The following is a 24,240-nucleotide window of genomic DNA, read 5'->3' as shown; positions in this document are numbered from 1 at the left end:
TATTCCGGTATTACCACATAGTTACCATTTTTCCAACATTTTTTTTAAATGGGTGTGATCTAAGAATAATACAAACTGTCTGAAGCTTAAAAATCACATTACCCTGAACACTGCAGAATGATTGCTAGCAAATATTTTCCAGTATGTTGTTACATAATTTGACATACAAGTTAGATGTTGTGTAATGCATATATCAGGACAGAACCCTATGTTCACAGATTTTGAAAATATAATGTCTAATTTCAATAGAATAGAAACAAGATACCTATTTTCAGAGTGTAAATTCATTCTGGAACACTGACAGAGTGATTGATATTAAAATGAGTCCTGTATTCCAAAGTGACAGCCTAGGCTAACATGAAACTTTCAAAGTCAGGACAAATCACTAGGAGATACAGCCAATGTTTTTCTTCTTTTCTTTTTATTATTTCTTCCAGTATGTTCTGCATGGTATTTTCTAAACCAAATCTAAACTAATTCTAAACCAAATCAACCTGACACCAAAGCACATGATTTTTATGCTATTATTTTCATACTGATCTTAGTAAATGTAATAACTCAACAATTAATATATACATATAAGCTTTCTTATTAGGCCCTGAATTATACAGACAAGATAGAAAACCCTGCCATCAGAGAGCTTAACAAACTGTTTTCATCAATTCAGCATACTTACTGTATGTTTTTAAAAATTTTAAATGTGTTTATTTTTAAATTTCCAAACATGAATAGCCCTTATTTACCATTATTCTGAAACTGGTAGTTCACATATTAACCCTCATAGAAATTAACATTGATCCAACCATTCCAACACATTTTGAATTTGAATACATTTATTAACATAAAAAATACATGGAGCCCCACATCACAAATGAGCGCAATTTCCCATTTATTCAGCATGTATCTTCAAAAAATATTCAGAGCTCTTTTCCCAGGATTATTATTGCTAGGCAAATGTCTTCCATCACTGTGCTCAAGGCTGTGCTAATAATTATTTGTGAGCTCTCTGTAACAAACTGATATCATTTATTATAAATTTTTTAAAATGTAATTTTCAGGTGAGATGACCACATGTTTATGGATATTTGGATGTTTCACTCCATTTACCCTAGCACATTTAATAAGTTAATATATATTAATGTATATCTTAATATATATATAGATATTTTAAAATTTAAATGCACATATATAAATAAATATCATTATGTGTATTAATATATACACCTAAAATATACACATATTTAAAAACTTGAATTGTCATAAAAATCTACACATAAAAACCTACCAGGGCTTCCCTGGTGGTGCAGTGGTTGACAGTCCTCCTGCCGATGCAGGGGACACAGGTTCGTGCCCCAGTCCAGGAGGATGCCACATGCCGCGAAGCGGCTGGGCCCGTGAGCCATGGCCGCTGAACCTGCGCATCCAGAGCCTGTGCTCTGCAACGGGAGAGGCCACAACAGTGAGAGGCCCACGTACCGCAAAAACAAACAAACAAACAAAAGCAAACAAAAAACCTACCAAATAGCAAAATCTGGAAGCATCTGTGCTAATAGCCATCATAATAGCATTGGATTAATACAAAAACAATCATAAACTCCGGGCACCTTCCAATTTTCCTTATCCCTCTCTAAAGCAAAATCCGCAAATATTCAGAACCTAGATCTGTGACCTACTGTGAAGTACCTTGGAAAGAATGAAAACTAATATTTTATTAAATCCAAGTCCACTTCCAAAGCATGATAAATCAACTCTAAACAGATATTTCCTTCAGTGAGAATGATTAGACTATGGAAAATTTCTTAACACAGGGAAAGACCACAGAATCCATGAATTATTCTAATTATATCCTTAAAAGGGTATTTGCATGAGGATTGAGAAGAAAGCATTAGAAAATATCTCTGATTTTTGCCCTCAGAGAGAGCCAAGAGGACATAGCTTACATAAAAGTATTTCCAGTAGACATGAGAAAGGTAAAATCATAGGAAAGAACAAAATTTAGAGACACAGAAGCCACAAAAATGAATCTTTTAGACATTGGAAAAGCTAAATTCTATAGATTATCCAAATGATTAAGTAAAGGATAAATTTGAAAATTTTATGCAATTCATGAAATGACAAAGATTTCAAAATATCAAGGAAGAATATAATTTACATGGAGGCCAAATGTTAGGGTTCAGCGCAGTAGATACTAAGTGTTCCTTATAAGAAGTTTCAAAATAATAAATGCTCACTGAATCTTAACAAAACTAATAAAAGTGATGCCCGTCCAGTCATTTTAAGCTAGAAGTGTAAGATGCTTATACATAAAGGATTACTCACTAGCCTGTTGAAGAAGAGAAATGAAGTTAAATCTTAACTTTGTCCATGGTAAATTACAAAGGAATTACAAAGGACTACAAGCTGCAGAGATTTGAAGGAAAAAATGTGATATATTTTAAGAGTTAAAACTCAGTCAAACTTCAGTTATGACAGAAAGGTAAACAAGCAAAACCTTATAAATGCAAGTGCTCAAAAATAAACCAAATAATGCAATTCTTGAATAACATTCTTGTGTTAAATAAGAGAGTAACAACCAAAAGGGTATTAAAAGAAATAATTATAAATGTTTTAAATAGCCAAAAATCAAAGACATATAAAATTACTTTAAATAATTGGCTCAGATTTTTTTTTTTTTTTTTTTTGCTGTACACGGGCCACTCACTGTTGTGGTCTCTCCCGTTGCGGAGCACAGGCTCCGGACGCTCAGGCTCAGCGGCCATGGCTCACGGGCCCAGCAGCTCCACGGCATGTGGGATCTTAACGGACTGGGGCACGAACCCGTGTCCCCTGCATTAGCAGGCAGACTCTCAACCACTGTGCCACCAGGGAAACCCTGGTTCAGACTTTTAAATTCCTTTATTAAAAAGGCCAATTCAATTAGACAATTTTTTAAAAGAGATAGAGGAAAATGTCAGTGGCAATCTACTTCTAAAAATATATATATTTAAATATTTGCAATGGTAGTGAGCAGGTGGAAAAAGGATTAAACTACTTTTGCAGGCTAAGAATAACAAGAAAGCTTCCAGTTCAGACACAACAATTATTTTTCTCTTCTCCCTGGTAAAATTCCACTAAAATTATATTAAATGATTGAATTTAATTTTTTTACCAAAAAGATCTAAAAAAAGATGAGCCATGAGTTGCACATGATATTTCAATAAATTTATAGCAGAATAAAAGATAATAAAATCTTTCTAAAATGAAATGGAAATGAAGCAGTAGTCTGATAAGAACCAATATTCCTTACAGAATATCTGGAGGTTTGGGCAGGCCAAAGGGTGGATGGGAGTGAGAAGCTGGGGTATGCGTTAATTCAAAGAAGTATGTTTAATCACTGTGCTAGTTGTCTCCCCACACTAACCTACAACTTCTCTGCTTACCTCTTCCTGGATTTCTAAGTACATTTTATTCTAGGTAAAACCAGATGATTATTTTTCAAAAAAGCAAAAGCATCTACACTGAAGAGAATTTGATAGTTTAGATGTATGAAAAATATCACCAAGAGGTAGATATTCAATCAAATTTCACTCATATAAAAAATATTATATATATAAATATAAAGAAACATACCTCTCAGTTACTAATAATAAATAATGTTCTTCAAAGAAGTTTTCAAGTCAATATAAGGTTAAAACATAATTAAAAACTCCATATCAAAGGAACCAGAGCTCCTTCGGATGGTTGGATGGCGGTGGTTAGGATGGTTGGTAACAACTGAAACCTCTGAATCATATACCTAATAATAAGAATGGTGTCATAAGTCAGAGCAGGGTAAGGGTGGGACCCCCAAATCTTAGTGGCTTAATACATATAAGTTTGTTTCTGGCTCACAAACAGATGAATGCAGGTGATTGGTGAGTGACCTTCTGTCTTGTGACTTCATGTAGTAGGAGCACAGAACTTTCTGTTGGGTAATCTGTTGGATGATAGGAAAAGATCAAGACTGGTGAATCACATGAATCTTTTTTTTTGACCATACCTGAAATGCTTCTATCATATCCATATCCATTCTATTTGTCATAACTCTCATTATTACACATAACTTGGAAATGAAACCTACTTCTGTGCATAAGAAGTAAGCAAAACAAGGTTTGTTAAAAAAGAGTCCAGTTTCTGCCACAGTTACAAAAAAACAAAATTGTAAATATCTTTAGTAATTATTGATTTTTAAGATTAGTAATAATACAAAGTAAAAAGCTGGGCATAAAACTGCAATGTAAACCAGCATATATTACTGATTAAAATTAATTGTTATCATTTCCTTACATTATTTAAGGAGAGACCTTAACATTAATACCTTTCTATTTTCAAAATTAATCATAGAAAGAAATAAATTTAAATAACCAAAAGCAGAATTTTAAAAGCAAGTATAATTTTCAAGACATGATAAAAATAATCTATGCAAAACAGTACAAATGAGAGACAAGAACAATAAAATATAAACTAACATTAAAAAAACAACACCTCAGAATGCTAAAACCTGAGAATTCAGGAAGTAGTTCAAGACGGTGGCATAAAGAGAGCCTGAAGTAACTTCCTTCCACAGACACAACAAATGCACAACTACATTTGGATCAATTCCCTCTCAAAGGAACCTGAGAACTAGCCAAACACCTTTTCCACAATGAAGGATGAAAAGGACAACATTGACAGGGGTAGGAGGAGCTGAGAAACATTCTCACCAAAATCCCATGCCCCAGCATAGTGGACACATGATAGGGAGGGATCTTATCAGATAGGCACTTCTCCCAGAGGAGCAAAGGGATTGGTGTCCCACATCAGGCATCCTGATCCCTGGGATCTACACCAAAGAGATGAGCCCTAAACCTTCTGGCTTAGAAAACCAATGAGGCTGATGTTCAAGAGTCCCAAAGTATTGTAGGAAATTAAGACTCCCCTCCAAAGGACTGGCATGTGGTTTTACTTGCTCTGAGACCCAGCAAAATAACAGTACTTTGAAAAGTTTCAAGATTATATGTAAAGGAGAGACATTTGCAAATCTAAAATCATCTGCTGGAGGGGCAGGTGTTACTGGAGATGCTCCCCCAAGATGCAGGCACTGGCAGACACCCTAGCTACATTCCCCACCTAACCTATTAGCACAGGCAGATGAGCTCTGATGGCACCAAGGGATCATGGCACTGGCCTGCTGCACTGCTAAAGCCAGAGAGCTCTGGTGGTTGTAGCACTTCCTGCGTCCTTGCTGGGACAGGCACAAAAGGCTGCAGGATTCTCCTGTTCCCTAGCTAAAGTCTGTGAGTGTGGGCAGCTGCAACACTCCCCCTCCGCCTGGCAAGCCAGACAGCAGACTGAAACACATCCCCAATCTTCCTGTGAAAAAGGATTATTTGCTTAGCCTGGAGCTTCACCCTGAGGGGTAAGCTTCAGGTTTCCTACACATCTACAGGATAAGGAAGCCCTCCCAGGGGGATGTAAGCAGGGAGACACCATCCTTGTGTCTAAGACAAGGGCTAAGAAAGAGAGGCCAGAGCCCTGATCAAATCATGCTAGGCTACTTTTCCTTTGTACCTTTATATCATTTTTGTCATATAAATTAATAATCATCCTTACTGGAACACTTTTCTCTCATAATTTGAGTGTAATAGCAATGGGATACAAAGAGTCCACGGTCAGGTAGACTTAATTCCTTATCCATGATGTCCTCATGCATTTATATCCTACTGTTATGGAGTGAATATTTGTGTCCCCTCAAAATTCATATATTGAAACCAAACCAGCCTCCACTCTCTCTCACACTACCCCACCATATGATGGTGTTAGGAAGTAGAGCCTTTGAAAGGTAATTAGGATTAGATGAGATTATGAGGGTAGAGCCCTCATGAATGGGATTAGTGCCCTTATAAGAGTCACTGGAGAGCTCGCTTTTTTTTTTTTTTTTTTGGTCTCTGCCATGAAGCAGGTTCTGCCTGGAATATGAAGAACCTCAAAGACTGTTACACAAATGAATATGTCTCCAAATTAAGTCATAGAGAAATAGCCCTTAAAACCATGATTCTTATTTTGAAACATCCTTTTCTTTGGCTCTATAATTCTTAGCATTCATTCAGATTACAAAGACTGACTCAATAATTTTAGTCAGTTTCTTTGTTCCACATAATAATAGCTGACGGGAAGGTCCTCTTCTTTGAAAAAAAGAATCTCCTCTGGGCAGCTAAGAAACAATACTTGAAGGGTAATGTTTGATCATGAAACAATAGGGTTGAAGTTAAAGCCAATAATTCCATGACACCAATATTTAAATGTAGAATGTAAATTGTCAGACCTGTTTCATTTCATCCTTTTCAATAGGAGTGAGCAGGCAGGTGTTAGAGTATTGAAGCAGAGCTGCAGGGCTTTAAAGGGCACAAAATAATCAGTTGAAATAACAAAAGAACGTCAATTGACTGGGTGCTGTGACTATAAACAGATGATGATGGTTATTTTTGTTTAATGATTTTGATTCACGTGGTTACAAAAATATAGAATCTCAGAATTATCTCTAGGCAGTAACATAGCTCTCTCTTAGCTGATATGCTGTCTCTTCTATAAGTGGTCAATGAGTTTACATTCAAACACCACTGATGAGGTCACATTTTCTCTTGAAACACTGCATTCTCTTTTTGGCCAATTCTAATTACAATAAAATTCTTTAAAATTTGTAACTAAATTTTATCATCCCATAAGATTCAAACATTCATCCGATCTTTATCCCTTTGAATCACAAAAAGCAAAACTAATGACTCTCTTGGACAATATCTCCCAAATATAATTCCCAAAACAATTCTCCAAGGTAATCATTATTCTTATTTTGTACTTAAGTACACTAAGTCTTATAGAAATTTTAAAATTTACCAAGTCTATACATCTAGGAATTGTCATACAGATGCTGGGGCCTAGAACTATCAGAATTGTTGGCTGAATGCATTCTAACTGATTCAAAAGGTAAGAAAAGTGAACTGCTTTGACTTTTCCTTACTCATTCTGTCTTGGTTATAGTAAGAATGTGTATTATTTGCCAGGCACTGTGGCAGTACTGGGAACTCCCATAGAGACTCCAATACAGAGATAGAGAAGGATAAATACAATTGCACAGTTAAACATATAAACTGTTGGGAGAGAAATTTTAAAAAATAAGGGGCTCAGGAGGGCCTGTAACATGATTAGGTGATCAATCTGAGGACTCAGACTCTAATCAGGGGGTAATCTTTTTTAAGAACCCGTGAGTTCTAGTGTTTGAAAATAAGAGGTAAAGGCAGAGTGGTTCAAACTGGGTGAAAACACAAGACTCACAAGCATTGTTAAAAAAACATTGGTATTTAGAACAAGAATCCACTGAATTATTTGAATGGGGTCGGTCTTTAGAACAACAAGCATCTATTGAATTATTTGAGTGGGGTGAGGTGACACGATCATGCTTACATATCCAATGTATCACTGTTGTTGGCAGATGATTTTAATGTGTTTTTCTGTTTTATTTTGCTTTGTTTGGCTTGTGCTGTGGGGGTGGTGCTGAATTATGTGCATATTAACAAGCTCTACAGGTAATTCTGATTCCTGCCAACACTTGAGACCCACTGAAGGATACTTTTAGTTAGCACATTTGGTTCTCAGTCCTGGCTGCACATTAGAATCATGAGGGAGCTTGCTGAACTCACTTTCAAAAATTATCACTAAACCTATTTAATTGGTCTGGAGTGGAACCTGAACATCAGTACATTTAAAAACTGATTTTTAAAAGTGTAGACAGCTTTGAAAACCACTGGATTAGCCCATTAAGGAATTGACTCTAATTGACCCAGGGAGAAGGATTTCCTAGCCTGGGAAGACAAAGAGGTGATAAATTATGGGAAGTGCATGCAGTTCCCACTCAAATTCTTGGCACATGGCTGGATCTCAGAAGGCATTGATGCCTGGACACTCACTGAGAATACTACAACCTTGGTAGTAGATGAGAATATTCCTGATGGCCAATGCTGTAGGAGAACTGGGTCTTTCGAGATTTTCTGCATTGATGTACTGAGAGCTCTGCAGCACATGGAGATTAGAGAGGGGGTGATATCCAACAGTTGCAGAAACAGCAAATGTGGGTCTACCACAGGTATGGACTAAGGACCAGGCCCTTTGCCCATTCTGACATTGTACACCTTGGGATGCTCATGCAGTCTCATTAGGGCAAGGGAAATGCCAATTCACTGGAATTAGATAGCCCATAAGCCAAGAGCCTAGTTCTGTAGTTTCTAAAATCAGGGTCCAGAAAATCAATTCTATGGCTTAATAGGCACAGTGTGCAAACTTACAGAGAAGGAGAACGAGTCTAAATGGTTGATTAAGAAGCTATAGAGAACAGACTTGTGTTTGCCAAGGGGGAGGAGGGATGGAGGAGGGAAAGACTAGGAGTATGGAATTACCAGGTGCAAACTATTATATATAGGATGGATAAACAAGGCCCTACTGTCTAGCACAGGGAACTATATTCAATATAATGTGATAAACCAAAATGGAAAAGAATATGAAAAAAAAATATATATATGTATAATTGAGTCAATTTGCTGTACAGCAGAAATTAAACACAACATTATAAACCAACTATACTTCAATAAAAATTTTAAAAAAAGAAGTTATCTTGAATATGCTGCAATATAACGTTGCTAAATTGCAGTATTTTAAAGTTAATATTTAAGCATTTTTGGTTTATTTATGAAAATCTTGTATAAATTTATTTGACCAGAACTTCAGAAACAAACAATCAAAAACATTTTTATCTTTTTATGGCTGAGTAATATTCCATTGTATATATGTGCCACATCTTCTTTATCCATTCCTCTGTTGGTGGAAATGTAGATTGTTTCCGTGTCCTGGCTATTGTAAATAGACCTGCAATGAACACTTTGGTACATGACTCTTTTTTTTTTTTTTTTTTTTTTTGCAGTATGCGGGCCTCACTGTTGTGGCCTCTCCCATTGTGGAGCACAGGCTCCGGACACGCAGGCCCAGCGGCCATGGCTCATGAGCCCAGCTGCTCCACGGCATGTGGGATCTTCCCAGACCAGGGCACGTACCCGTGTCCCCTGCATCGGCAGGTGGACTCTCAACCACTGCGCCACCAGGGAAACCCACATGACTCTTTTTGAATTATGGTTTTCTCAGGATATATGTCCAGTAGTGGGATTGCTGGGTCATATGGTAGTTCTATTTGTAGTTTTTTAAGGAACCTCCATACTGTTCTCCATAGTGGCTGTATCAATTTAAATTCCCACCAACAGTGCAAGAGGGTTCCCTTTTCTCCACACCCTCTCCAGCATTTATTGTTTCTAGGTTTTTTGATGATGGCCATTGAGTTATCTGTAGTGAGGTGGATGGACCTAGAGTCTGTCATACAGAGTGAAGTAAGTCAGAAAGAGAAAAACAAATACCGTATGCTAACACATATATATGGAATCTAAGAAAAAAAATGCTCATGAAGTACCTAGGGGTATAAAGACACAGACCTACTAGAGTATGGACTTGAGGATATTGGGAGGGAGAAGGGTAAGCTGTGACAAAGTGAGAGAGTGGCATGGACATATATACACTACCAAACGTAAGGTAGATAGCTAGTGGGAAGCAGCTGTATAGCACAGGGAGATCAGCTAGGTGGTTTGTGACCACCTAGAGGGGTGGGATACGGAGAGTGGGAGGGAGGGAGATGCAAGAGGGAAGAGATATGGAAACATAAGTATATGTATAACTGATTCACTTTGTTAAGAAGCAGAAACTTACACACCATTGTAAAGCAATTATACTCCAATAAAGATATTAAAAAAACAACAAAAACCCCCATTTTTATCATCATAGCCTACAGAAAAATAAGAACAAGACAACCGTGATATTTATATTTTATTTAGTGCTTATTTTCCTTCAGGCGATGTTCTAAATGCTTTGAAGCTATTATCTCATAGCAATCCTGCTATTATGATCTTATTTTAAAAATGAATATTCTTAAGGAAATGACAAGATAAATAACTTGCCTAAGATGCCTGAATTAATAAGCCATAGAGACAGGATTTTAATCCAGGCAGTAAAACAACTAAGCTATCACTACGGGTTCATATAATATTCTAGATAGATAGATAGAGTTATGTGTGAGATGCATATTAATTTGATCATGAAAGAAAGTAGAAATATAAAATCATGATTCAAAATACATATATTTATTATGAAAATAATACTTATTTTAACTTAAGTAAAATTATGTTAACAGACCTAATTCAAAAGTTGATATTTAGTGAATAAATAATATATTTTAAAGGAGTATATACAAAGGCTTTAGCACTGGCAAAATGAGTATATCTGAAACTAACCCAGCTAAAATGTATAACATAGCTAAATATTAATTAAAAGACAAGGATATATTAAGAGATTCCAATATTTATTTTACACGATTTTGTAAAGAAGAATATGGCGGGAATGGAGGAGAAAAAATATCTGAGCAGCTAATTATTGAGAAATTTCTAGAATGAAAAAAATTGAAATCTGAAAAATAAGCAGCATATATGTTAAAAATACTCATTTTGGTAAAACTACTGAAGTTGATGAATAAAGACAAAGTTAATTCTTTCAGAGAAAGAAACAAGATTCTTTCCAGTAGCAGTAAGGTCAACATATACACACTACTATACATAAAATAGAAAATCAACAAGGACCTACTGTATAGCACAGGGAACTCTGCTCAGTACTCTGTAATAACCTATATGGGAAAAGAATCTGAAAAAGAATGGATATATGCATATGTATAGCTGAATCACTTTGCTGCATACCTGAAACTAACCCAAACTTGTAAACCAACTATACTCCAAAATAAAATAAAAATTAAATGAAAAACATACAATAAGGTCAATGATACATTTTCACTAGCAGCAATAGAAGCCTTCTCACTGTTGTGGCCTCTCCCGTTGTGGAGCACAGGCTCCGGACGCGCAGGTTCAGTGGCCCCGGCTCACGGTCCCAGCCACTCAACGGCATGTGGGATCTTCCCGGCCCGGGGCACAAACCCGTGTCCCCTGCATTGGCAGGTGGACTCTCAACCACTGCGCCACCAGGGAAGCCCACACATGATTGATTTTTAAAAGCCATAATATTTTTGTATATTTTTTAAAAGGGATAAGGCAAAAAGTCTACAGAACAATAGTAAAGTACAAAGCAGGAAATGAAGCCTTTTTATAAACTGAAGATCTTCATCATTGTCAAAGAATAGATATAACAATGGATTTATTTGAACAAACTTATTACAAATGCATCTTAAAATAAATGTAATCACAGAAACCAAAGAAATGTAACTAATAGCCTAGAAATCAGGAGAAGGAGAAAAAAAGTCTCAAAAACAGAAGGCAGAGAAAACATTAAAAAGCAAAGAAAACAGATGGTAAAAAGAGAATACAAAATAAATGAGTAGAAAATTTACTTCTGTACTAGTAAACACATTAAATGTACACGGATTATTGAGTTAGATAAAAATAATATAATGTAAACTAATTTTGCAACGTTATGTGGCTTACCATATACTCATCTGAAAGAGAACTGCACAGAAATGTATATAAATAAGAAGAGGAAAATGATGGAATAAAGATATATTAGCTAAATACTAATTACAAAATCAAGAAATTAGGATGGTATATAAATATTGGAAAGAACGTAAATTAAGGCAAAAAGCAACAATTAAAATCAAGATAATCCCTATAAAACAATTAAGAGAACAATTTATCAAAATGATATGAAAATCTTATACTGATATGACATATATAGTCCTGAACTCTATACAATAATAGTATTTCAAGGAAAAATTTTAAATTCCATAATTATAAGAGTATTTTTAATGCATTTTTGCAATAAACATATAGATCAAGTAACAAAATTTAGGATAAAATGTGTTGAACAATAATGAATTAGCATGATTTAAAAGATGGATAAGTCTTCATATAAGATGTAGAGAATGTATTATTTTGCTCCATGTTTTGTACAAGATTTCACTGAACTAAGTATTTGCTAAATGGAAAGGAACTCCCTCAAATATATTGGAAACTTCTCATTTTGTACCATTATTCTTTTTTTTTGCATGAATGTATCCTTTGGAATTAATTCTTTATTCTTCAATTTGTTTTACCTACTAGTATTCACTGAAATATAACAAAAGCGTTATACACAATCTGTTCTAGATGAAAATACTAACCAAGAGCCTACTTGCCATCATTTGAAGCATTAGAAATTAACCCCCAAGCTCCCAACAATTTCTAAAATAACACTGAAACACAGAAAACATTTGTGCCTGTATGTGTGTAATCTCATTAAAAAAAAAAACATGCTTTACTTCCATGTTTATGTTTACTTTTGTCTTCATAATTGGAGATTCATTTTAATACTGAGCATTTAGCAAAGGCTAAATTTGAAACATCCAAACACAATCTCCCTTTAATGGCATTGAATTCAAGATCCTTACAGATGATTCTATTGTCCTTTCTCCTCATATTTGGAATGTTACTCAAACATTTTCCAAGCTCTTCATTCTCTTAAAATATTTTATTGAGAATATGGGGCACAAATATACTTCTTTCCTGTATAAAGTGTGTAAAGTTTGGATATTAACAACCAGAAAGTATTCTATAGGCAAACATTAGAAATTCTAAGTGATATGCCTCTAGTAGTGTTTACAAATACAGTACAACTTGTATCATATTGTATATAATTTACTCAAAAATGTTTCAATATTAACTGCTACTAATTGTTTTCAGTTTATGATTGCATCTTTATTAAGGGGTCAGGAGACTATTGTAGCATATTCATATTTTCTACATTTAATGCACATGCAGAACTTATATCCAATGTGATTCTTATTTAGAGAAATGATTTCCACGTCAGCCAATATATTTCCCATTAAACCATTTAAAAATCGCTATTGGGTAACTGGTGAAAACAATATGAATTTTTAAAAAATTCCTTATAAAATTGACTTATATGCATGCAAAATATTCTTTCAGTTCAAATATGCATTTTAAATATGTATGTATCCAAAGCATTGAGTTTTGTATTTAAATATCACAGGTTAAACACACACATGTTTCTCTGCTCCCTCCATTAATTCCCATTGAAAAGACAGCAGAAGAATCAGCTGGACAAATCAGCAAGGACATAAGAATTTAGGAGAGGATGGATGGCAGATAAAAAAATGTCAAAAAAAGTTTTAGAAGATGAAAATTGGATGGATAAGTAGCAGCAAACTTGTGTTTGAGATGTTCCACAGAGTTAAGTTCCTGTGGCAGGATTAACAGCTAATCTGTAGACTTTCCTCTAGCTTTAGGGATGCCTGAGGGTTTGACCCTTAGATAAATCCTCTTTGAAAGACCAAGTAAGCAAAGTATAGGAGTCCTCTGTCCTCAAGATAAATGATGAGGCTGCTGAGTTTGCTCTGTACCAGACTAAGCCCTTGTACCTTGTTGTCGAGATTATTTATTAAGTGACCTGTTATTGATGAGTAACCTGAAATTGATAAATAAGCTGTAATTGAGGAGTAATGTGCAATTGATGAGGTGCAGTTTCACCAGGGAATGAGAGCTAGTCAAGGACCCCAGAGAGAGCTGCATGACTAATGAGGTCTAAATAAAGGCATCACTGAGAATGGCTTTCCTCAGCCTCATCTCACATGATGACTTGGATTCTATGGGGAATGACAGGGATGTTTGAAATCTCCTCCAAGAATCCTGAGAGATCTACTAGCCATTGCTATGTTTGTTCTTCTCTCTGTCTTATATTCTTTTTCAAACTAAGTAAACTTAGTACTAGGTTTACTGTGTCTCCAGAATTTGATTGTTAACCTCAACCTAAAACCATTGTGACTTGCCAAGCAGAGTTAATGTTAAAGGCTAAAAGAAGGAAGGGAGAGCAGAGAGGCTAATTTGTATCATAGACCACCAGAAAGTCCAACAACTTGGAAATACTGCCTTTGGGAGTAACAATAAAAAGGCTTTCCTGAAAAACTTTTAACGAGTACATGTATCCCCATAGTTTACAGCAACTATCCTTTTCTTAACCCTAGAAAAGGCCTACAGGTTTGCTTTGTAGAGACAATGCATTTGGTTTATATAGCACAGTGTCTCTCCCCTGGACTCCAGAAAGAAAACTGAGACAGAGAGGTTCAAGAGAACTTGTTGGACTTTGGGGTATCAAGGATGACCAAGGGGAAGAATGAGGCACCATATTTAAAGCAGGGAATTTGTGTAAAAACCTACACCCAACTGTGTACTCTAATTTTCCTTCTTCGCTCTTGAAATGTAGGTTTTGAGATGACACTAAAAATTGGAGGATAGATAAGCCATCTATGCTTCTGGATATTTGGAGTTTCTTCTAACAAAATAACCACATCTTTTGAGAACATCTCATTCTGTGGCCCAATAGTTGAGGAGCCCTGCCCATGCATAGAGAGTTTTAGTCACCCTCACATTAGAACTGATAAAATTTGTCAGATATGTGAAAAAGACTTTACTAAGAATAAAGACTCCCACCACCCAAAAAAGAAGATGCTGATCAATGGAATTGGGGAGTTAACTGAAGAAGAGGAAGTCATGAGGTCAGTGGAATAGGACTGGGGGTCAACCAAGGAGAGAGGAGAGGGAAATCCCCAAGTTGAGGGGGAAAGATGTTCTGGGATAAATGCTCTGCTTTGGGCAGAAAACAGTCAGCACCCACTGGAGAAGAGAAGAAAGAACCTAAGGAAAGTTCTTAGGAGAGAAATCTAAGGAGAGAAGATTTCAAGGAAAAAAAGAAAATTAGTGCAGATAATTGACCTGATGTACTGAGTGATATTAGGATGAACATTCTAGTTGAGAGTCTGGAGATAAATTAGTGACCACTAAAAAGGAAAGGAAGCCAACAGTATAATTACTTAAGTATTGAGTTGAGAAAAAAAACACAAAGTTAATAAAAGTAAATTTCAAGCTATGATATTAATATAAGTTGTATGATAAAGACAGTAATATCGATTTAATGAAAACTGTAATATAGCTACAGTGGAAGGACAAGAGATGAGCATTTATTATTTGTGGGAGGTCACATGAAGCTCAGTCCAAATACTCTATAGTAGAAAGTCCATAGATAAAGCTATGATCTTATTATTTGAGAATATGGAAGTAAATATAACATAAATAGCTAAATAATTTAAAAATGATTGCTTCTGGGTGGGGGCACAGAGGTGGAAACAGTGAGGAGTCAGGAAAAAGATTTTTACATTAGATAGCATTGTCTTATTTTTTTAAAAAAAATATTTTTACTTGAGAAACATAAAAAATTAACAAGTTCACTTTAAAAAAATTGACAGATTTCTAAAAATTGAATGCTTCCTCTAATCCTTCCTATAGAGATAACCCTTTTTAACCCTTTGCTGTAAATTCTTTACCCTGTCTAGATCTAAGTCCAGTTTATCACTTAGTGTCCTTAGGCTAGTTTTTAATCAGTTTCCCTACGTGCCCATTATTTGATAAACATACTGTTGCGAGGAGGTCATCAGGAGGATGTCATAGATGGTTTACCCACCAGTGGGGCCCAGGCAACCGGAGGCTCCCCATCTCCTCCCCTGTCCTTGGAATGTACAATCCACCTACTATTCTTATACTAGAAGCCATTTCAAGGACACAGCCTTGAGAGAGCAATGTGATGTTGGGACCATTTGGACTGAAACCCATCAAGGCCTTTATATAAACTTTCAAGATTCTGGTGGGCGAGTGGGTGGGGACATCTACTCATCTTGCTGCACCCAAGACAAGACTCATATGTAAATTCCCTTGCTCATTAAACCTACCACCTGCCAATCTGGAATGGTCTGCCTCTTTGTTCTCTCCTTGCCATCCATGTACAGGGGCCGGTTCGTGAGCCAACACACACCTCTTAGCATTGTTATGAGGATCTAATAAAATCATACACAGTGCTGCATAGTGCCTAGAATGTTTCCATTTTATCTTCACAAAGATTATAGGTTTGTAACTTCTTATATGGAATCTTATAAAACATACTGGTTTGCTTTTTGCTTTTATTTAACTAAATATATAAGGTGAAAATAAATGTACTTTTAGGCATATTTTCTCTGTCAGTAAAGATATAAATCAAGTTTTTTCAGTCTTGGTGCTACTAGCATTTTGGGTGGGATAATTCTTTGTTGTCCTGTGCATTGTAGGATGTCTAACAGCATCCTACAGTCTAGTGGCTCTATCCACTAGATACCAGTAGCAGGACCTCCATTTCTCAACTGTGACAACCAACAATGTCTCCAGACATTACCAAGCGTCCTCCAGGGGGCAAAAATTTTCACAATTTGAGAAACACTGATACACATCTACCTCAATTTCCCCAATGTCTATATGTATCTCTGATCGGTGGATGTTTCTTTATTTTTGTAATTTGATAAAAAATGCTGAATGAACATCCTGGTTTAAAATTTATAATCAAAATACTGTGAACATTATTGTACCCAAACATCTGGTTATGTCTCATATAATGTCCTGTAAATAAAACAGTAAGGCATATATAATTAAGATTTTAAAATTAAAATTTTAAAAGTTATAGTGATTTTAAAAATGCATATATATATATATAAATACATGCATATAAATAAATATATGTGTATATATATACATATTTCATTGTCCCTAAAACCATCAGATTCTTTACAATAAATCTCATCCAAATAAAAATAAAACCATTTGCCATTATTCCAAATGTCTCATAAACTTGGGAGCAAGAAATTTACTTGGAAAAATACTGTCACCTGATTTTCAGGTATCTGAACTATGAAAATGCTCTTGAGAATATTTTTCTCTAGAAAAAGAAATTTAGGGCACATACTTTTGTACCAGTAGAAAGCTGCATATTTTTCCCTTTTCATAAAGGTCTTAGGAGACCATTAAAACATACTTATTATTTATGGGAGGTTCATATATCAGTTTGGAAAATACATCCTTCAGGATTGACATTTACTTGGTTTCTTGAGGCAAATAGATGTGCTGCTTACTTTATAAAATTAAATTTTTGAGGTGTTTTATGTATAGGAACAGTTATACCACACGTTACTATCAATTTGCTTATTCCAGATACATGATTAACAATGTTTTTAAAAACAAATAAATATAAATAAGGGAATATAATAATACAAGAGATAGACAGAAACAGCCCAAAGAGGAAAAGACAACAAAAGCATTTATTTTTCATTGCTTTGGTGATCAGAAAGTTCAGATATTTTCTTTCCATTAACAGAAAGCTGACCAGATGCAGAGAAACATAAAAAGCAACATAAAGTGTTAATGAGATTGAGTAGGTACAGGTAAAAAGTCGCCATCCTGAATATTTCATGATCTGTCACCATTCAGAGGGTGTCAGGATTTACCTTCCTTGTAGCTCAGTCTTCAAAGACACAATAAAAACAAGCAAACAAACTTCTGGTGCTTGACTACATCTTCAGCAAAAATGTCCCAGGGATCTGTAATGCTTTAAGAATCTATAAAGAGAATTATAGTTGGAGCCAGCTGTATGTGTACTTTGGTTTTGGTTTTGGTTGCGGTTTTGTTTTTTGCTATTTATGAACTGTGATTTCACACATGTCCAAATGCTTCCTTTCTATCCTCTCTAAATAATCTTCATACAGCTTTCCACAGCATCTACTTAGCCCGGCACTCGTCACAACTTTGTATAATTAAAGCAGTCTCTGAATAGGCTAATGCATTATACAGGAATGATATTTTGTGTTCAATAAAATATTTTTATTACAATAATATGTTTTGCTTTGCATAAACTTTGAGAACACAGACCACTAAAAATTTTTTAAAACACTATACTTCCATTACCAAGAGACCATCACTTTTCTCATTTTTTGTTATATCCTCCCAGACAATTTTTAGGCTTATAAATGCATTTTTTTACTAAAATAAAATTATATTCTACACGCTGTCTTATAACATGTTTCTTCAGTTAATGACCTTCACTTTTCCATGACAGTATATTTTTATCTTATATTACACTCAGTTCTACAAACAGATTTCCTCAAATGTCCCCAAAATGTCCTTTACAATTGGTTTGTTTTTAAGAGAGTTTATTTCAGAAGCACATATTTCGTTTGATATTCATGTTTTCTCAGCTGCTTTTACCTTAGCAAAACACTTTTAATGGCACTCATTTGTTGACAAGACCTAGCCTGATGTCCTACAGGAGGTCAATCCTTGTGTGGTGTTCCCTCCTGGTATCATTTGTTTGTCTCTTGAGGATCCTGTAATCTGAAAGTTAGACCTAAAATCTAGAGGATTTAAGTTAACCAAGTTTGCTAAAATATATCTGAAGTGATATTATGTACTTTATATTCCATCTCATCAAGAAATTTATAATATCTGTTTCTCCCACCATTAATACTGATAAGACTCACTGTTTATTAGAGTGATGGCAAACTGAGCCCTCATTGTACACAAACATTTTCCTCCTTTCAACTAGAAGCTAAAACTGTGGTATAACTTTGGTATTCCCATATAAATTTCCAGTTTTCTCATCAACCATGTGTCATCCATCCATAATCCTTTTCTGAATTAATATTTCATTAGAGGCATTTGTGGAACGATGATTTGTTGTTGCTGATCTGGTTACTTCTCTAAAGTAGAGCTATCCCTCACCAACAGGGCTTACTTTGTTATAGTTACTAATTCAAAATTATGATCCATGCTTTATCTTTCCCCTTTAGTTATCAATTTTGAAAGGAGTGGATTGGGTTCATTGCCACCTCAAATGGCAATTTCTAACTTTCTCTCTCTCTTTGTAACATTTTGGACTCTTGAATGTTCAGTGGTTTATTGTTTCAATTGGCTAATTTTTTTATTCTCAAATTTTTACAATTTGTACAGTGTGATACAAAGTTGATAGATCTCTTCATGTTTATTGTTGTGTCATTTAACTTAACTCAGTTGTTACTATTTCTTAACTTCAAATTGTGAATATTTTAAACATGTGGAAAATAGAAATTGTAGAATAAAGAATCCCACATTACCCTGCACTAAACCTCAAGAATTATGAACACATGTTCAAACTTGTTACTTCTATATTTCCAACCACTCTCCTGTCTATATTCTTTGGAAGTGAATTCCAGACATATACTTTATTTCATCCATAAGTAATTTAGTGTACTTCTAAAAGACAAAGACTCTTAGGAGAGTTACCGACCATTATATACCTAAAAATCTATTAACAATGATTTCTTAAATATCATTAAATATCTTGTTAGTGTTTACATTTCTCATTGCTTTTTAAATGTTGTTGTGTGTGTGAGAGTGTATGTTTAATCTTTGCTTGTTTGTTTGGATCAAGATCAAAATAAAGTCCATGCATAATAATGGATTGATATGCCTCCTAAATCTTTTTAAATCTACAAATTCCCTCCTCACAATATTTTACCCCCTGAAATTTTTTGTTGCTGTCTAAGAAATTAGGTCCCTTGTCCTGTAGAATTGCCTATAGTCGGTATTTTGTTGATTTCACCTCCACAGTGTTAATTGATCAATTAAGGTTCAATATAAGTGTTTGTTTTTTTTCCCTTAGGATGCCTATTAAATGAAGATTGTAAAAACCCTTCCCAGTTGAGCAACTATTTTCAAATTAGCCTGCCATGTTTTCCAGTGAGCACATGCCCATGATTTCAGGTCTATCAGACACATCTTTGCTTCTTCCTACTTCTCCCATCAAAGCTTCAACAAAATGAGTCTTAGGCACCCATAAAGACTTATGCTCCATTTGCTCGATCTTAGGTTAATGAGGATACATTGTTATACAGTCTTGCTGGAGATGCCTATTGGTCTTAGTTTTGCTATTGCTGATTGCTCTATTTTTACTGGTGGATATTTTTAAAATTTTATATAGTGATTAAATCACTATTTATATAGTGATAAAATCACTATTTTATATAGTGATTCAGTTACACATATACATGTATCTATTCTTTTTAAAACTCTTTTCCCATTTAGGTTGTTACAGAATATTGAGCAGAGTTCCCTGTGCTGTACAGTAGGTCCTTGTTGGTTATCCATTTTAAATATAGCAGTGTGGACATATCGATCCCCAAATCCAAACCTACCCCTTCCCCTCACCCTTCCCCCCGAGTAACCATAAGTTTGTTCTCTAAGTCTGTGAGTCTGTTTCTGTTTTGTAAATAAGTTCATTTGTATCATTTTCTTTTAGATTCCACATTTAAGCAATATCATATGATATTTGTCTTTTTCTGTCTGACTTCTTTCACTAAGTAATGATAATCTCCAGCTCCATCCATGTTGTTGCAAATGACATTATTTCATTCTTTTCAATGGCTGAGTAATATTCCATTGTATATACGTACCACATCTTCTTTATTTCTTCATTTGTCAATGGGCATTTAGGTTGCTTCCATGTCTTGGCTATTGTAAATAGTGCTGCAATGAACATTTGGGTGTATGCAAGACAATTAAACACTTACATTGTCACTACTACCATCTTCCCTGAGTTTCTCCATTAGCTTTTAAAATTCCCTTGCTTTCTAGTACAGTTGGATACCTCAGTCTTACTTTGCAACTTTCCAAAACTGACACTGGCCATTTTTCAAGAAGCCTTATTTTTTGTTCTAATGAGGACTTATATTAAAGACCAAATCTGGGCACTAGTGGTACTCATTGCTAGAACTAGAATTTTTAACTTTTTAAAAAAATGATCAATTCATAATAATATTTTCAATTCAATTTTAACATTCCAGTGATTTCACTTAGTTTTTGACTTTGTATGTGTATTTCTTTTCCCTTATATTGAAAAAACCTTGAGTCTTAATACCATTAATAAAATAACTTCTTTGACTTATCAGGCAAAATAAAATAGTTTAAAAATAACATACTACTAAGAATAAAACTTTGAAAGGAAGCTTAAAATGCCTTTTTTCTTTTAATGCATAGAACATTTTCCACTAAGGTGGTAGTTATAAAAGCCATTATAAAGCCATTGAGAACAATACTTTCTGGGTATAATTATGCTAGCAGTTTTGGACCAGCTCTTAGGAGAAGGCCATATATAGAGAGAGGATGGCTTAGGATAGCTTCCTGGTTTCTCCCTCCAAGGGCTACCTCTACTTTTGCTACAATGGAATGGAAATTTCTCTGAGCTGTGACATTATCAACATTGTTTTGCCTAACCTTTTCTCCTCTTTTTTCCATCTTTTCTAGCATCCATGCACTATTTGTTCTATAGATATGCCCACAGGATTGTCCACAGTATAGATCCTCTCCTTCTGGCAAATGTGTGTGTGTGTGTGCTGTGTTCTCTAAATCCTGCTTTCTCCACGTCCGCCCCTCCCCCCAATCACTTCTGGATCATCTCCATTGTATCTGTCACTCCACCACTAGCCCACTGTATTGTTGTTTCTTTTTTTTTTTTTTTTTTGCGGTACGCGGGCCTCCCACCGCCGCGGAGCACAGGCTCCGGACGCGCAGGCCCAGCGGCCACGGCTCACGGACCCAGCTGCTCCGCATGCAGGATCCTCCCGGACCGGGGCACGAACCCGCGTCCCCTGCACCGGCAGGTGGACTCCCAACCACTGCGCCACCAGGGAAGCCCTGTATTGTTTCTTGTTCCAAGTCCATTGGTTTGGGGGAAATTTCTCCCAATTTATACTTTATTTGGTTTTTGTGACTTCCTTGGTTTCTCTCTCCTGTTGTATCAGTGAAGGTTTAAGTTACAGGGCTCTCATTTATGCTTCTGGTTATTTCAAGGTTTTAGAAGGAGAAACAAAGAGATCTGTGCTTGAGCTTGTTGCCATGTTCCTATTAGAACTCACGACCCTTAGGTTGCTGCTGCAGCTGAACCCAAATTCATTTGTTGGATTATAAAACGCCCCGAGTTTATACCCAAAGGTGATGATTTAAAATATAAAGGAGGGAGAAAAGACCTCGGTGTAGTTTGCAACTGTGTACCTCAGGCCCCAGGGTCTCTGGGGAGTTAGTAAGAACAATCTAAATTTCCATACGCCTATGAAGCATCTTCCCTTGGCTGAAAAATGAATACATTTCGGTACATTTATGGGGTATTGACTATTGAACCCTATTTTTTTAAAAATTAAGGATGGTAATAGGCAGGACATAGAAGACAATTTGTGTTAACAAACATTTGATTTGGGTTCTAGTTTAAGTCTCTGCCAGTGAGGGAAAAGATAGGCAGGTATTATACCCATGATGATGGTAAACAGAAGATCCATTTTATTTTATCCTCATTAAATTTTTTCCTATAAAATCTGAGTAATTGTCCTTTGAGCACATTTCTTCCAGGAACACCTCAGGAACGTTACAATCTTTGTTAGCACCATTACTTTTTTTTTTTTTTTTTTTTCGGTACGCAGGCCTCTCACTGTTGTGGCCTCTCCCCTTGCAGAGCACAGGCTCCGGACGCGCAGGCTCAGCGGCCATGGCTCACGGGCCCAGCCGCTCCGCGGCATGTGGGATCCTCCCGGACCGGGGCACGAACCCGCGTCCCCTGCATTGGCAGGTGAACTCTCAACCACTTCGCCACCAGGGAAGCCCTAAAGATGTTTTTGATGTGGACCATTTTTAAAGTCTTTATTGAATTTGTTACAATATTGATTCTGTTTTATGTTTTGGTTTTTTGGCCACGAGGCATGTGGGATCTTAGCTCCCAGACCAGGGAGCAAACCTGCACCCCCTGCATTGGAAGGAGAAGTCTTAACCACTGTACCACCAGGGAAGTCCCAGTACCGTTACTTAATCTCATATTATATTCCAGACAAAGACATATTCTTCTTGCTGAGCAATTCATGTACTTCAAATTCTAATGATTTTATATTTATATATTTGCAAAATAATATATATAAAATGTTTCTAAATGTAATTTGAAAAACTCTTATAAAGTATATTCCATACATATATTATTTAATCTAATTTTTTTCTCCAGGTTTGAATAAAATAAAAATTTCCCTGATCATTACTACTATCACCCCCCATGTTACTTTTTATTTTAAAAAAATCATGTAGGCATTTTAATACAATCTTCCCGCCTAGTAACTTTGCCATATATTTTTACCATTTTCAAATATATTTAGATTTTGCAATTGATAAAGTGCAATTTCACTTTAAAGTATGTTTTTTTAATGCATAGTTTTTTCAACAAATTACATTTCCTCTATCACGATTAAAGTACAGCTACATCATGCCACCTTAAATATAATTATTTTACAATAGAAAAGCAAATCAAACAAGAAAATGATATTTTTTAGCTAGCAAGGCTACAGCAAGGGCCATTTGTCAAGGAGGGCAGAACTGATCCTGTCACTAGAGGACACTGTGTTTCTAGGGAACAGAAAAATAGTTTGTCAAGAAGGTGAGAGGGATGACATTTAAAGAAATAGATAAATATCACATACGCCTCCACAAAAACTGGCCACTTTATATCTCACCTTTGCGAATTCCCATTGAACTATACCTGCTATAAACATTGATTGTTTTTTTCATTACAAATATATTTATCATATATTTTTTCAAAACAAAAATAATACAATCATTGTATAATATTTAAAAAACATAAATAAGCTAAGATAAGCAAATGAAAATTGCTACAATCTCACAAATCAGTCATAGGTACTGTGAACATTTTATATGAGGTTTTTAGTGTGTGTGTAAATATCTAAAGATAGAGATTTAAGAGTTTTTTCCCCCACAATATTATATATAGTTTGACTGTCAGCTTTATTTGCTGAAATATTGTAAACCTTAGTTTAGTATATGAATAATATGGGCACACATTGATTAAGTTATCTAGTCCACTATTATTAAGCAATTACTTTGCTTCTAGTTTTTCCCTTTTGTAACTACTGTTTTGATAAACATATTAGTAAAGGTTTTTAAAACGTATATCTTGGGAGTTTTTAAAGATTAATTCTGAAAAGTCATATGGAGATACTGATGGGTTGGGTATGTATAAACTTTTGAGATGATGACAGAGACTGCTAATTGTCTGTCCAATATGATGATCTGTTTTAAAATATCTTTACAAATATGTGGCTGGCCACAAGCCCTTGTTTGCAGACTGCCAGGTGATACAGCTCTGGCAGTAAGACTTAATTGAAGTCGGAACTCTGGAAAAGTTCTTTAAAAGGAAGGCTGACCCTGTTATCATGGTTCCCTTTTG

Source organism: Phocoena phocoena, chromosome 7 (genome assembly GCF_963924675.1).
Source record: "Phocoena phocoena chromosome 7, mPhoPho1.1, whole genome shotgun sequence".
Lineage (NCBI taxonomy): Eukaryota > Metazoa > Chordata > Mammalia > Artiodactyla > Phocoenidae > Phocoena > Phocoena phocoena.
Note: the sequence above shows the minus strand (reverse complement) of the source record.